The sequence below is a fragment of the Agelaius tricolor genome, unplaced genomic scaffold, assembly GCF_023055355.1.
Source record: "Agelaius tricolor isolate 1412-34295 unplaced genomic scaffold, bAgeTri1.0.p SCAF_98, whole genome shotgun sequence".
Classification (NCBI taxonomy): domain Eukaryota; kingdom Metazoa; phylum Chordata; class Aves; order Passeriformes; family Icteridae; genus Agelaius; species Agelaius tricolor.
In genome coordinates, this window is record NW_027269358.1 from 185,918 (window position 1) to 203,389 (window position 17,472).

Sequence of the window (17,472 nt, forward strand, 5' to 3'; positions counted from 1 at the left end):
GTTGTGGAGGCCCTGGAGGGACTTCTCCTAAGTTACACCCCATTGGCTCTTTCCCCTGTTCCTGTGCCTGAACATAGGTGTTCCTGAGGCTCTCCCTCCCTTTTCCCTGATTGGGCCTCACCTGGATACAGCCCAGACCAAGGTCAGCCGGGAGGCCCCTGGGGGAGAGAGCAGGACCTTGGAGGGGTGTGTGTGTCTGAAAGGAGAACATCTTACCGCGCGGCTGAATTAAACATCTATGGATATTATGCAAAAGCCTTTTTTGTTTCTTTACCCTGGACTTTACTAGCAGCAATTCAAGCTGCAACACCACAGCACAACCCCGTGTTAGGAAAATTAATCCACAAACATCAGAGGTTTATGTCCAAAATGGAGACAGAGGAGTCCTGTTACTTTATTTGAATAAAGGGAGAGGCCATGGGGCATTCCCCTGGGGTCTCTCAAATTTTTGGAGGACGCAGACTCCTTTTTATCCTAATTTCCTGGCCACATTTCCCTTCTCTCTTTCCCCATTGGCTGAGGTACTTGAGAGGTACAGACTTCCCGGAACGCCTGATACCGAAGATTTCCCTCTAAAGTATAACCCTCCCTTTTAATTTTTAATTCTTATGGAATTTAGGGTGTTCCCCCATTGTTTCTTTCATCTTTCAATGTCCAATTTCATTTACCAGCAAACATAAAGTTTGTTTGTAAAAGCAAATATCTTTTTCCATTCATCAGTGGAATCCTTCCCATTCTTTTATCTCTCAGTGCTAGTTTTATCTACCAGCAGACCCATATCTTGTTTGTAAAGACAAATCCATCATTCCTGTCACCTGCAAGCAGCAGTGCCTCGGTGTTGTAGAAGGCTTGCTTCAGCCGTGGCAACAATACTCTTGCCACCCCACCCGCCCTGCTGCCACCAGCAGCCAGCATTGTCCGCATGCCGAGCCATGTGGGTGCATGCTGCAGGACGCAGCTGAGAACCGAGCCTGCCCCGCTCGGGTCACCCAGTGAGAGCTGCGGCATGGCAGCACCTGCGTCTCTGCCGGGGATGCTTCCACTCACGCCAGTAATGCCTGCATGTCCTTGATCTAGTGCATAACACAGGGCAGTCGGCTCATCCGGTCTCAGAACACCTACAGCTCTTCCATAGCCGCCTCTGCATGGCCCCACTGCCTGCAACGGCCCCACTCAAGCTGCCTTGGCTTTGTCCTGGTCTGCTCTGTCCTGGCACGGCATCCCATGGGGTGCACATTCGGCCGCCGCACAGCCCACCACCCCCCACACCGTGCCAGCCCCATCCCCAGTCCTGGCCCCGGTGGGACCGCAGACGCCAGCCCACTGCTCCCATGCCACCAAGCCCCAAGGAGCCATGGTGGTACCCACATTTGGGGTCATGGCGGGATCCACACCACCAGCCATGGCAGGCATCGAGGACAGTGGGCAGCCCACACCAGTGGTGTCCAATGGCAGCAAGGTGCACACGAAGCAGCAGGCCAGTGGGCTTTCTTACTCTCCAGCAGGCAAACTCCACCCATCTGCAGCTACGACAAGCAGGAACCCAGCAGCCATGAGCAACATCTCGGCAGACACGAGCCCAAACAGCGAGCGGAGCGCCTGCTTGGTGGGATGGCCGGAGCCACCATGATCAAAGGGGTATGGGGGCCCCGGTCCACAACTATCTTTGCAATCTGGGCGCTGGCTCAGAACATTGATGACAGCCAGGTTGCCTTCCTTCATCACGGCTTCTCTGCGTTCTCGCATACACTGGATTACAATGTTGCCATTTTGGGCTGTTTTGGCTAGCTTCATCAGCTTTGCCATTTTGGGTGAGTGTCTCCTGCGCCATGTGATAGTCGCCATTTTGAGCGACCAGCACCAGTGTTTTAATATCCACTTTTGCATTTTTCTTGGCTTCTAACTGCCTTAGCCAGTCCGAAACACGTCTCTGTGATTTCATAATGTCTATAGCGGCTTTTAAAACTTGTTCCATAAGCTTCCATGGTTTTATAATGCAAAAAAGAAAAGTCCATACCTGCATCGCAGAATGTTTCTCCATGGAGACGGATTCTCTCATGTTTTCTAGCAGAGTTTTTCTTCTATATAAAAGGGGTATATACAAAGGAAATCCATATTTTTTAGCAGTTTTCTGCCACAAAACATCTCTGCTCGCTGTATAAATTGGGCGGCTCTCCACTCACTCCTCTGGTTATATCCAGCTTTTTGCTGGTTCGTTCTGACGGCTCTGCATGCATATCTTTGATTATTTCTTCAGCTTTTCTGCTGGGTTTTTTCTGGTGGCTTTGCCCGCACACCGGTCTGTCTTCTCCCATTGTGCCCATGGGATCCGGCTGAGTCATATCACGTCACTGAAGGTCACCACATATTATGTTAATATTTACATGTTCCATGGGTCGGTGGTCAGAGACAGGGATCACACACACACTCCCACCCCCCCAAAGCTCCATATGACAAGCAGCATGTTTTATTGTTGAGAGCCTTCTTATATAGGGAATTCAAAATTCCCAGGTCTTGACAGCTCATTGGTCTGATTCTCACACATCCCAGCTCCTGACCAATGAGATGTCTGCAGCCCAGGATGGAATGTGATAGGTGAAGGTCCCTGTCTATCAACCCAGGGACTCCAATGCCACAGATAAATAACAACACAAAAAGGCTATAGGAGAAATAAGCAAAACAAACCTGCTGACAACTCTAGTCTGGGAAATAATAATAATGTATTTTGAGGTATTCTCCCTTCTGCTCAAAAGATAAAACTCTTCAAAATACTCATAAAGGTACTTATAAAATATCTGAGTTCTTCATATAAAATTGTCTTGGTTTCGGCCAGGACTGTTCGTTTTCTCATCTCATTGCTGTTTCCAGTAAATTGTTCTTTCCTCAACCCATGATCTTTGCCTTTTGTGCCTACAATTCTCCTCTCCAGCCCACTGCAGGGGGTTGGGGGAGCGAGAGAGAGCACATGGTTGTGAGAGTCTTGGTGGGTGCACTGAATTGGGGAGAAAATAGTGGAGAAGTCACATGTTTTTGTTTTGAGCTTTTCCATTGACAATACTTGTCTTTTTAAGTGATTGCAGATGGAGGCTTGTTCTGTCCATGTAATGGTATCGGCAGTAGCTAGCACTAAAAGGGTAAGAGAGTGTAATCATGAAGCTAAGCTCTTAATATTTTTGGGTTTGAATTTCTACTCTTTTTATAGAGTGTTTTTGTCTTTTGTTTAAGAGATGGGAAGTAGGTTTGATTTGAATTTAAGCTCACCTATCCTGCATTATTTAAGAGTAAGATTCTTCTATAGTACCTAAATAATTTGTGACTTAGTTTACAAAGATGTTACCTAAGTATTATTCCAAACTGCAACATAGCTTAGGCACAACCACTTGCCATTAAGCAATGACAGTTAAGCAACTTGAAGAGTTAAAAGAATAAGAATGGAAACTTAAATAAATGATACACGAATTTTTTTTTTGTGGGTGCCAAACTGTACTAAAAACATGTTTTGCAACATTGGTGCATATTTAAAGTTAAAATGAGACAGCAGTAAAATAAATATTTTTACTAGTAATAAAAAAGGAATAATTTTAAAGCACTAAAACTGTATTATGATGTTACATCATGTCAGGAAAATTAATTCATGATGTCAGAGGTTTATGTCCAAAAAGGAACAGAGGAGTCCTGTTACTTTATTTGAATGAAGGGAGAGGTCATGGGCATTTCCCATGGGGTCTCTCAAATTGTTAGAGGATGGAGCCTCCTTTTTATCCTAATTTCCCAGCCACATTTCCCTCTCTCTTTCTCCATTGTCTGAGGTACTTGAGAGGTTCAGACTTCCCAAATCGCCTAATATAGACCCTCTTTTAATGTGTACCCCCTGCCCCTTCTTTTTCCTTGTGTCTCTGTTCTTTTTCTCTAAGTCCAGGAATTTAGCATGACCTTGGGTGAGTAAGTCTGTGTCAATTAGTGGAATTCCTCTGGAATTTATGGTTCCCCCCATTGCTTCTTTCACCTATCAGTATCTGGCTTTATCTACCAGCAGGCCCACAGGTTTTTTGTAAAGACGCTGTAGTGGGTTTTGTTCGCCAATTTGAGATTTCCTGGCTAACGCACCAATTAATGTGGTGGGTCTAGCTCTGGCCAAATGCCAGTGCACCTACTAGAATATACTTACTCATTTCCTGCTGTGGGATGGGATTAGGAGGAAGGCAAAGCAGGCTCAAAACTTTAAAAGGGTATAAAGAAAAATTTATTAACAGTAACTAAAAGAAAGAATAATAAGAATCAGAATAAAACTTTTAGAACATCTCTCCTCCCCCTTACAACCTTTTATTTTCCACTAACAATGTACAGAAACAATTTAGTCAGCTTGTCGCTTTTAGAATAGTTGTTCTTCAGTTCACTCAGGAAGAGGAGTCCCTCTTGTCAATTTATGGAGACTTCTCCACAAGAAAACAGTTCTCTCATGGCTTTTGATTTCCACGAATAGCAGTCGCCCAGAAATCTGCAATTGTGAAGTCCCTTTTCACAGCTTTCCAACAGCTGCATTTATGGGCCATGTAAACTTATGGGGTACTATTTTAAGGATGAGCTGTTCAAGAACAAAGGTTTATCTTTATCTATCTCTGAGATCATCTTCATCTCTGAGAACAGAGGCCTTTTTCTTCTTTCCCTGGGGGCAAAAGGTCTTCATCATTCTCTCTCTCTCTGTTCAAACTTCTCATGGGATTACAGCTACTTCAACATTTGCTTACTTTAGTATAGAGGCCTTTGCTCATATCTACAACTTGAACACTTCATCTCCCCATACTTTTAATGAGTTACAGGGAAAGGAGTCTGATGTATCAGTTATATTCTTCTCCATAGCTTTACAAGTGGATTTCAGCCTAAAACTAAAGGCACCTCCTCATCCCTCCCATCTGGGACTTGACTTCTTTACTGACCTTGGTATCTACATGTTGTTCTACGTGTCTTCACTCTGTCCTTTTCTCTCACTTGAGGGAGGATTGAAGGTCTACAAGTCTTATCCGTGCACTGGAAGAGTTAATATCTCGCCTGGGCCTGCAGATGGTCACATGATCCCTGCTGGGTGGTGATGCAGTCACAATGATGGATTTCAGGCTGCACTGGGGGCTATGTCAGAATCTCAGGGAGCCCGGAGTCTCCTGCGGTGCCAGGACAGCTCCTCGGTAGCTTGCGGCTGGAGCTGTTTTACGATGGAGGTTTCTTTAGCAGCTGTGCTGGGGCTGTGTCAGGATTGGCTGCGGGGCTGTTTTCTGCGTGGGCTGCAGGGTCGCCTCCAGGTTTTTTTCAGTGGCTGTGCTGGGGAGAGGGCCAGGATCTCAGCAGCCAGGCTAGGCCTCAGCGGCCAATGGCCTTCCCTCCCCCTGCCCAGCAGCTACTGGGGCCCAGCCCAGCCAAGACGGGGCCCAGTGGGCTCCCCAGAAAGGGGCCTGGCAGAAACGGGAGCCAGGCCAGCCTTGTTACCTGTTCAAGGCCAGAAGGAAAAGAGAGCTTCCTGGGTTTTTTCATCTTTAACATGTGTATTCATAGAGGCATGTCCAGCTTTCTTGGTGGTTTAACAGATTGTCAATTCTCAAAGCTAATAACTGATTGTTTTTTTATCAGACATGGAGGAAACTGCTAGCAGCTTCTCTTAGAAACTTACTTCCGTGGGTGGCTCTAATGCAAAACCAGAACAGACACCTCCCTCTCATTCCTTTCAATGACATGTACAAGAAGGTGAGTTCAGTACTTTATGTACAGGTTTAAACTTATGAGTCATGATATTAGAAAACATGAAAGGCACAGCATTGCAGAAAAGCACTATAGAGTAAAAGGCAGACAGTCAAAACATTTTTTAGTTTTTAGGTATTTCTAGAAATGTTTGCTTAGAGTTTTTTTACTTTTTTAAAACATACTTGTTGCTCAATACTTTATAACCTTGAGCATTTCTTAAAGCCAAGCACAATGTTCTAGTATTTAAGTCTAAGAATAATATTGCGTAAAGCTAGCGAGTGGTAAACTGGTTTTCTTTTGATTATTTCTCATTTATTCAACAAGCTTAAAAATGAAGGTCGTTTCATTAACCTTTACTGACTTCATTCATGCAAGACAATCTGCAGCCATCTGTATTTCTTGAGCTCTCATCCTATGATGCTGTTTTTGTACATATGTAAGATGAAATCCAAAACATACAGCAACTACAGTAACACAAGTGTGAGATGTTAAGCTAGTGTACCTAATTCCCAACACCTATTTCTGAATTCAAAATTTAAAAAAATGTTTCTACAATAATCTGAGAAATAAAGCTGGTCTACAACAAACTAATTACTGAATAGGTGATAGTTTCTGGGATAAAATCTTTGCAGAATTTGGACTATGCTCACCAAAAGAGCCATCATCCTTCTTACTCTTTCCAAATGGATGCACTACTAGTTAATAGCCTTAGATATCAGCTTCAAATAATACTCTACATTAATATTAGAAACTCAGCAAAGTAAAATTCATTGCTTGATTATTTTCCATATTAGAGGTACATCAGAGCATTCACATTTGAGAATTGAAATACAGCCTTTTCTGCCAAATTCTGATGGTCTGGGCCACATAATATAGAAGACCTGAATGACATCAAAAATACATAAATGTCAGGTTGTAAATTCACAACAGTCAGAGCTGAGAGTTTTGGATTAATAGTCAAATTGAATAGGAAGTACAAAGAAACATATATACAACATCTCTCCAAAATATGCTGACATGCCCACCCATGCTCAACCCTCCTAAAAATGTTAAAGTACATGTACTAAGCAGCAATTAAATATAAATTTATTTCATGGGAAAAAATTTAATTACAGTATGCTTATAGGTTAAAATCAGCCATTGCTGTACTTTTTACAGCACTGATAGCCATATGTTACTGTGGTTACTACACCAAAGAGCAAATTGCAGTCATGTTTAGGATTACCTACTGTCTGTCAGCTCCAGTGCCATTGAAATTATGCAACATGCTCTCCCAGTAAAGTGCTTCTGTTTACTCCTTTTCTTTGCAAAGACCTTCACTTGTTAACTTGTTACATTACCTCTGTATTGCTAAACATCATATATTGTTCATGCTTATAGAATCATTACCACAAATATATACTGGTGAATAAATTACGTAATCATTACAATAAAAATAAAATCTGATTACTCACAAATTATACTTTTGAACTTTAGTGCAACAAACAGAATAAAGGCAACACCAATATTTTCTGCTTCCTCTTCTCAATAAGTTGCATCTTCAATAATGCATCTGTAATTACTTTAACGTTAGACATTACAGAGTAAAGTGGTTATACTCAAAATGATTTGTTACAAATAATGTAGTGAAGAAAGTTGAATTATATCCCTGATGCAGTAACAAAAGAACGCAATACATAATCATACTAATTTATTTTTGCAGGTGTCTGGTATAAGATGCAGAATGTCACATTTTTTAAAAGAAAAACAATCAACCTTAAAAGTGATGTTTAAGAAGAATAAAAAAGCTTTCATATACCCTAGACAGGTAACTTAACACATAAAAACACAGTAAGAAAGTGAATAAAATAAGATTGGACTATTGGTCATTTCTAAGGGATATGGAAGGTCTGTGAATGAGAGGATGAAATTTAAGTTGATGCAAATTCCATAACATTGCTGTTTACCTTACATTTTTGCTATTTTAGTTGGAATTAGGCATTTTATTTCTTGTTTCCACTCAAAAAGATTTTTCAGTCCTCAGAAAATCATTTGTCCAGCAAACATTGTGCATTCCAACTCTTTTACCTCACTGGATTAGTTATACTATACTGAAACAGCTCTAATCTGAACAAAGAAAGCAAGTTTCTAAAGATGGAAAAAGCCTTAAAACCCTGATGAGTTGCTTAAGATAAAAGATTAGAGACAAAACAACATAGCCACTACAATGAAGTCTGTGGCATTCACATGCTCTGAACACGATCCTTTCGCCCAGAATTTTTCTTCTGCGAAGCTGAAAGGCAGCAAGAGGCCTAAGAGAAAAGAAAACCAATTCTTATCTCATTTGCTTTTCCTGTGTTGTGCTCATATGGAATGTGTTTGGAGATTGTTTACCCACAGGTGATTGTTTGATTGGACTCCGGTGTGAGTTGTTTTGACTCATTGGCTAATTAGGGCCAAGCTGTGTTGGGACTCTGGAAAGAGTAGTGAGTTTTCATTATTATCTTTTTAGCATTCAGTAAGTATCCTTTCTGTATTCTTTAGTATAGTATAGTATAGTATTCTTTAATATAATATAGTATCATAAAGTAATAAATTAGCCTTCTGAGAACATGGAGTCAGATGCATCATCTCTCCCCTTGTTGGGGTTGCCTGCATTTACAATAGAAGTCCAGACACAAATGAAAAATATCAATAAATAGAAAGGTATTTTTCAAAGAGGTTTTCTTTCATTGCATATGTTTAAGTGTTTTTTTCTGTAGTGATTTCTCAAGGACCGGAACAACTACTAGAGGTTTTCTGAGCTATGGATCTCAATGCAGGATTGTCGTAATTTCCCTAAGTTTCTTGCAAATATATTTAACCTTTCTGCATTTGGTGCTCTGGCCATCTCACTGAAAAATTTCACATTACAGAGGTTGAGAAGTTTTATACATTAGTCTGTATATTATTGTAATAGGGTTTGTGTGACAAGGTTTTGGTAGCGGGGGTACTACAGGGATGGCAGGGTGTTTCTACTGCAGCTTGTGGAAGACCTCATGCCAGGGCAAGTGGATGTGCCCAAAGGAAGCTGGGGCCCTGTGGGAAGCCCATGCTGGAGCTGGCTGCTGGCGGGGACCTGCAGACATGTGGAGAGGAGCCCAGGCTGAAGCAGGTTTGTTGACAGGACTTGTGACCCCATGGGGGACCCACGCTGGAGCAGTTTGTACCTGAAGGACTGCACCCTGTGGAAGGGACCCATGCTGGAGCAGTTCGTGAAGAACTGTAGCTTGTGGGGAGGACTTACAGTGGAGAAGTTCATGGAGGACTGTCTCCCTTGGGAGGAGCCCCTTGCTGGAGCAGGGGAAGAGTGTCAGAAGTCCTCCCCTTGAGGAGGAAAGAGCAGCAGGGATGTGTGATGAACTGACCATAACCCCCATTTCCTGTCCCTCTGTGCTGCTTGGGGGGGAGGAGGCAGAGAAAATTGTGAATGAAGCTGAGCCTGGGAAGAAGGAAGGGGTGGGGGGAAGGTGATTTTAAGATTTGGTTTTATTTCTCATTACCCTACTGTGATTTGATTGATAATAAATTAATTTCCTCAAGTTGTGTCTGTTTTGGTGTGCAGTAAGATGTTCTCCTTTCAGACACACACACCCCTCCAAGGTCCCGCTCTCTCTCCCAGGGGCCTCCTGGCTGACCTTGGTCTCCAGGCTGTATCCAGGTGAGGCCCAATCAGGGAAAAGGGAGGGAGAGCCTCAGGAACACCTATGTTCAGGCATAGTAACAGGGGAAGGAGCCAATGGGGTGTAACTTAGGAGAAGCCCCTCCAGGGCCTCCACACTCCCCTGTCCAGCTGTGGAGGGGAGTGAAAGAGGGGCTTTGGCAGGCACCTTGCATGTAGCTCGGGTCAGCCCACCACAACCACATTGCCACAATATTAATAGGAAACTGGAGAATTATGTGAAATTTTGACATCTAGTGACTTATGGAAAATTAAAATTTAGGAATTTTTTATAGCAGTATGTTGAAAAAAAATTAGATTTACTTTCCACATTGAAGATGGCAGTTTTGAACTGATATAAACTGCTTTGTTCAGCATAACTACTTTTTGTGTGCAAATAAAATACATGTTCCTGTGAAAACTCCTTTTCTATTAACTAAACTATTACAGGAATCTAAGATTTCACCTAAATATAAAACAGATTAAGGAGAGTAATTTTTCACAATCTTGCACAAGTTTTCAAGGCAAAACTGTCATATCACATGGGAAACAAATCTGAAAACCCTGTAGTTCATTACAGCATGGAATTATTTAGATAAATCACAATACAGCGGTAAACTGTAGACACAAATATTGAGAAAGGGGACAATTACATCTATATTTTAAAATTACACTATTTTTCCTTGGCTTGGAAATTTGCCAGTGCCCCATATGCATACTGTAAGGAATAAAAATATAGGCTAGAGAATAGGAAATAATGGACATAAAAGTTATTCAATCACCACTATTAATTTAGCACTAAGTTGCAGATCAACTGTATAATCTGAATTACTGTTCTACATCATAGTTCTACTTTGTGCTACAGCCAAAATTACATGTGATTAACTCTGCTTTAAAGTGTGGTGTGATTGCAAATACAGACAAAGATAGAGCAAAAATATACCGCAGCTTATGGTACAGGCAATGTCAAATGATTATGATAAACTCTGAAATTGTTGTTATTGCTGCATGAACACACTATTAGATAGCTTGCAACCACACCATATAACTGGATTCAGAGAAGTGGTTTAAGAAAAGCCAACAAAACAACAAATATTGTGTAGTTTTCGGTCCTTGGAAAGCCAATATCATGTGTTTCATAGAGCTGACCTCAGTACAGAAGAATACAGACCTGACAACTAATACACACAGAAAAATCAATATGGTGCTGCAATAACATTGGTCACAGATGCTTTGAAAATTAATATTCATTTACTTTATAAATAAGGCAACAATGTTAAGAAAATGCCTGACAATAGCAAGGGTAAAGTGACATACTTTTGAGATGTTTGATGGAGCTTTAATTTCTGGGCAGTCACAGCTGAAGGTCTAATAGCTGAGCTATCTTTAGGTTACATAGGCTACTGCTAAGCTAAGTTTTACTGCTCCTATTTATAAAAGTAAATGGCAAGAGACGAAATCTCCTGTTATAAGCGTTTTGGGGGTTAGGTTTCTTTCCTTTTGTTCCTATTTACTTATAGAATTTTCCCCCATAAGTTGCTAGGAAACACTAACACCTGGGTACTTAAGAAAAACAAAATAAGTGGCCAAGTTCAGGGAGGAGGGGATCTGGTTGCAGTTCTCTTATCTGGGAGTTTCTCTCAGAGGGGTAGAGATACCACAAGAATTGGGCAGGTGAAAGACAGGGCTGGGGCAGCTGCTAGCTCTTTCTCTCTCTCGGCTTTGGAGGAGGACAGTCGGAGCTGCTGCTTGGGGAAGGGAATTCACTGCTGCTGCCGGAGCCCAGCCTGGAGCTGCTTCTTCTGCTGTGATGTGAGCCTCTGCTTGTGAGAGCAGCCACTGAACTGGGACCTTATTAACACCTACCTCACTAAAAGAGGGACCTATTACCATCTGCTTGGGTGCCCGGGATCCTGAGCTTGCCTCTCCCTGCCCTGCTGGGAGCCAGGCTGCTGCTGCCCCGCCCCCACTGCTTCTTCGGCACTGTTCTGAGCTTTCGCTGCACTGTAGCCCTGCACCCCCTGCCAGCTGAGACGTTCTGCTGGCCCAGCTTGCTGCTTCTGAGAGTCCTGCTGGGGCACTGGCATCGACTGTCCCAGGGGTTTGAGAAGCAAAGCCTCTCTTCCATCCCTTCCCATCTCGGTCAAGCCACCATTACCACATGGTCCCCGAGCGCGTGCCACAGCGCCCCCTGCAGCCGCATGGGGATCATCGCACCTGCCCTGCCCACTGGGAGCCACCAGCGCCCCTGCCAGCTGTGACCATCACTACACCAAAGGGGAAAGTGCCTGCGGCCGAGAAGGCTGTTGCTGGGTTCCTGGCTCTGTTTGTTGTTAATGCTGTAGTTGTTGTTTGTTTGCTTTATTATACATGCTAGTAAAGAACTATTATTCCTATTATCTTATCTTTGCCTGAGAGCCCCCTAATTTCAAAATTATAATAATCCAGAGGGAAGGGGGTTACATTTTCCATTTAGAGGGAGGCTCCTGCTTTCCTTAGCAGACACCTGTCTTTCAAACAAAGTCACATGGGGTATCTTGTCCTGCACATGCAGATGATAAATCACACTAGTTCAATTACAGGGATTGTTAGAGAATTTGGAGAAAAGTTTGGAAAAATTGATTAAGTCGAAGTGTACCATCCAACCCTCTAATTAGACATAACACAGGTTTTCATAGCTTTGTCAGGGCCTTATTATTTCCGCTAGGAATAGCACAGTTAGAAATTGCAATAGTGAACATCTCAGCAGAAATGGAAATAATTGCAAATACAACAGCAGATGCCATTGGATGGCTGCAAACAGAAGTAAATTCCCTAAAAGAAGTAGTACTTCAAAATTGAATGGCATTGGATATGATTACAGCACAAATGGGAGTGATTCATGGAAAGACTCCACAACTCATAAAGTTGTAAAGTAGGTATGCATTTATTCAGTGCTGGGCATGTGGGGGTGGCTCCTCCAGAAGCACACATGCCTCCTGAGAAACCTAACCCTCTTTTTATTCTCTTAAATGGTACATATGCATCAAGTTTGGCAATAGTACTATGCATATTCATTTCTTAGCCCCGCCCAGCCCCGCTTCATATTATAATTAGCTTATCAGTTCTGCGCTTGCACAGTGCTCTCTGGTGGTCATCTGGTAGTCGCAGGAGGAAGGGTAAACGAGTCTTCATCAATGTGAACTTTTCACCTTTTCTTCTCGGTGCATGGTCTTTAGTCTATTGGCTGTAGCCCAAACTATAGTGCTGGTCTAAGCTGGTTTAGAGTCTGAGGAACCTCTCTTATCTCCAATAGCTTGCAGGCTCTCGCATTCCTTCTACCTTGTTTGGGGTAAGAAGCTCTTCTTATCAGGATCCCTGCATTCCTTCTTGTCCTATATTCACAGGCCTTGCAAGCATGTTAAGCAACATACATTGTCTAAAACAGCTATCCTGAATCCTAAATTAATTTCTAACCCCTATGTCTCAGTCCTCCCTTTTCTTGAAAATCAGTAAATTCTTTTACTTAGTACAAAAAATCATCTTCCCAACCTCTACATGTGTCCCTTAATGCCTTATCATGTACATTTGACAAGGAAGTTAATACCGCTACTTGTCGCAACATTCTCCAATCCCAGATAAGTATTATGAAAGACAATCCTAGACTCACACCAAGTAATAGCAATAAAACAACAATGGGGTGACACAATGTATTTAAAATCCTAGTTGCAGCTGGCAGCCATCCAAAGATTGCATTCTACTAATGATGATCTGCATCTTGTTTTATTCTCTGTAGAACTCTGCTTATCTTTTTTGTATCATGATGGACAGTAATTAGAGTTTTCTCTCAATTTTCCTGAATCTTCTTCAAAATCTCAATTAGGTCTTGATGTTTAATTAATTGTCTTACCAACGTAAGGTTCATTCCAATAGGAGTAGGTGATACATTGATACCTGTGATACATTGCGTAATTGGATTTGATCAGCTGATGGGATGTCACTGGTGCCCAATATGAAAAATCACAACCGATAATCTTAAAATAATTACAAATGCAAAAATTAGAATGATTTCTACTAAGCAAAGTTACATTTTCGTTACCTATTTCTACAAAAGTCTAAGTAGTTCTTAAGCATGCACAGTCTTGACTAGTAACTGGATGAATCTCAAAGTGGCAAACACCTTGTTCAGTGTCAAGACACACATCTTGAGTATCAATGGTATTACTTTCACAAATAAACCCTAGTTGTTCCTGGGTAACACAAGATTCTAAGTTTACCGTTTGCTACTTCTCATTCACCATCTGTGCCCATGCCCTATGTTCTGAGGGATAGAGCACCGTTCTCTCATGGTTTAGTCCTAGTGTAATGATGGGATGGATAACATAGACGGTGGCATTATGTATAGTAAGCACAAAGGCAGTGGCCACATTAATAGTGAAAGTATAGGGATAAAATATTTTTAAAATCATGGTATAATCAGAGGAGTTAGAAAGAAAGTTAGGCTTAGTAGGCCCTGGGAAAATGTTAAGGGTAGGCCCTGGGAAATGTTAGGCCTTGTGTTTGCTAGATCATGTGAAACTGCACCTGTGTAATCAGTATATGATAAATGATATAATTGTTAGATCTGATGTTTGCTTAGTAATTAGATATAATTATTGTTTAATCATAAGAAGAATCATGAGAAACTATATTCAGAGGTTTGAGGGGGATCATGAGAAATCCATGCTTGGATGAAACCAATGTATACAATAGAACAATGTAAGTTTAATAATTAATATGTAAGTTATATAGCGATAGAATATAAAACATGTTCAGCTCTAAAGGATGTCGGAGTCAGATTTGGGTCTGTACCCCGACACCCAGAGCTCTTCAATAAAAGCACCTGCATATAATCATTCCATGATTATGTGTTCCTGAACACTAATAGTAGGATCATAGGTCAAATTTATCAGAGTCCACCAAGATTGGAATTTCCTCTCAAAATCAATAGTATTGTCCCACACAGCCTTTCAGACTTCAACCGGAAAATCGCCTTCACCTCTTTCCATTATAATCAAAGCTGCTGTTGCCTGCATCCATAACTGTGCTTGTATACAACTAAAAGTTAAAGACACATTATCTTGAACCATACTAAGTGTGACCGTGGTCACAAGGGTTTTCAGAATGAAGAAGAGACGAGAATGTTGACTCCATGATCAGAAGGCTTGATTTATTATTTTATGATATATGTTACATTAAGACTATACTAAAAAGAAATAGAAAGGAAAAGGTTTCTTCAGAAGCTAGCTAAGCTAAGAATAGAAAAGAATGAATAACAAAGATCTGTGTCTCAGACAGAGAGCAAGAGCCAGCTCTGCCATGAGTGGTCAGTAAATCTAAACATCCACAGGAGACCAATCACAGGGTCTACCTGTTGCATTCCACAGCAGCAGATAACCATTGTTTACTTTTGGTTGCTGAAACTGCAGCTTCTCACAAGGAAAAATCCTAAGAAAGGATTTTTCATGAAAGATGTCTGTGACAACTAAGTGTATCTATTATTAATTTGTGGTCTTGGTCCTTGGCTTTTTCCCATTTTGGTGACACTTTTGAAACCTGCCATTGACTAGTTCCTAATGTTAATAAGGATGATTGTAGGGGTTGTTTTAGTTTTGTTAGATCACTTGTTGCAGTGGCCAGCTTATTCATTAGTATTTTTGAATTGATTCAATTTAAAACACCCAATCTTGTCCCTAATATCCCAGTTAAATCTCTTTTCATTCTGCCCCTGAGGTGTGCTTGCTTTTGTAACTAGTTTGTCCAGCCTTCAAAGGATGTCTTTAGGAAAGAGGAGCAGGCTGTTTGGATATTTGAGATGTTAATTTGCATTAGCAATTCAATACATTTGAGAGACCACTCTGGGTTAAACAACAGTTGTTGTTGGCCTGTATTCCTTACCATGTATGGGCTTATTTTATAAATTTTAGGTTTAAGTTTGGTTTGGGGTTGGGTTGCTTGAGTACTGGCATAGGTTGTAAGGGGTCCCACTGTTGTAAAAGGTACAGCATCTATCTTAAAATTTAATGCTAGGCCTTCCTCAATCTTAACGTCTTGACCATTATTAGTCCAAAAACAGCTAACCATAACAGTCTGTGTTAATATAAAATTATACTAGCAATCTAATTTACCTGGACGAATGCAACCAAAATCATATCAACAATCTAATTTACTTGGGCGAGTACAACCTTCTTGGACAACCACTTCTGGAAATTTGTTTTATTGAAATTCCAGTTACTTTCTCATGGGTCATTCCATTAATCATTTGACACCCTATTTTAATTTCGTCTCCTATGATTCTTCAGAGTGTCCATTTTTCTTCCAATTTTTGTCATTCTGGTAGTGTATACAAATAGTCAGTATTTTCTCGCCACATAACTACAACTGCCACCTTTCCATTAACACTTCTACCTTCAGTTATTAATTGTGTAGTTGTTAAGGCTTCGGACTAAGGCTACTCATAATTTTCTGCTATCACAGAGGGACTTTTTGATTATAATTGCAACTACAAACAAAACTACTGTATTGGTTAAATTTACAGGCTAAATTATTAAACATTCCTAATCGCAAGGTACTCATTTTACTCAGGTAAATTTTAGTTTCAGTTCATCGTTACCTGGTGTCACTTTCTAAGGGGTTTCTGGGGCTTTCTTCATTCAAGAATGGTGGATCCAGGTGCCCTGTTCCTTGATCTTAATTGCGGTGAAAGTACTGAGAAGCACCTGGAATGTTTTTTCCCACTGTGGTTCCAAAGTATATTCTGCAAGACTTAACATATGCATAATCTCCAGGCTGTATGTTATGTACTGGCCCATCTAGCTCTCTGTTCTGAGTTCCAGCCACGTTTTTCAATTTCTCTGGGTTTTTTACTCAGGGCCACCATATAGGTGGCCAGTGTCACCTCCCCAATGTGGGTAGACATTCCTTTTTGCACTCTATATGGTCTCTCATAAAGCATTTCAAAGGGACTTGACCTTTCTTTGGCTCTAGGTTGTCCTGGTTTAGGGCAAATTTGGGAGAAAACCTCCAAAAGGGGACCCTCCAGAAAGCAAACCCACATGGCCCCTCCCCCCAACCGGTTCAGGAAGGATTTCCTTGGAGAGAAGTGGAAAGAACCTGTTTATTTAACAGGCACAGCACCCCCCAGCACACAAAATGAACAATACCAGATGACAAAACTCATTCACTGCCCTGAAGAGATGACAAATTCAGAAAGTCTCTCCGGTGGGTGCCCAGAGTAGGCCCCGTAGGCTACCAAGCGCAAACTCTTGGTGTTTCCCTGGGTCCCAGACAAGAGCAGGTTTGAATGGTTCCAAAAAAAGGGAAAGAAAACCAGTCCAGGGAACTTGTCTTCCTCAGCGAGCAAAACTAATTAAGAAACAACAGAGCACCGTGTTCTGCCCCATCCGTGCCCAGACACCACAGTGGAGGAGTGAGAGCAGGCTGATAACAAACTCCATGCTTCTTCTCCCCGCCTTTGCTCTCAGTGCCAGTCTTGAAGGCACAGAATATAATACCCAGCATGAACAGAACACACGATTGGGGATACAAGTATCATAACATCACCCGAGGACATTCCACCCCTCATCCCAACATCATCAACTTACTACTAAATATCACACATTTTATTCATGTAACAACTTCCATCTGTTCCCCCCCCAAATATTACAAGCAGCATCCATCATGCCCCCGTTACACCCCCACACCGGACCACTGAATCTAGGCCCCATACTACAGAGCTGCAGGACTGCCCACTTTTATTTAACTCACTCAAAACTCCATCTTTCACTTGCTCAGACCTTTGACACTTAGAAATTTCCTTCTATTTCATGTCTGTGTGGTTTAATGCACAGACAATGGCAGTAACATCCAACAAACAGTGATATTTGCATGAGTCTCACCCCACAGTCAGATCTTCCTGAGGTACACATCATGTTGTTCCATCTCTCCGCATGATCCACCATGTGCAACCTGGTCCCTGAGCAAAGACAAGCCAACGAACGGGTTTGTCTGTACACGAGGCAGAATTGATCCACACTGTCTTC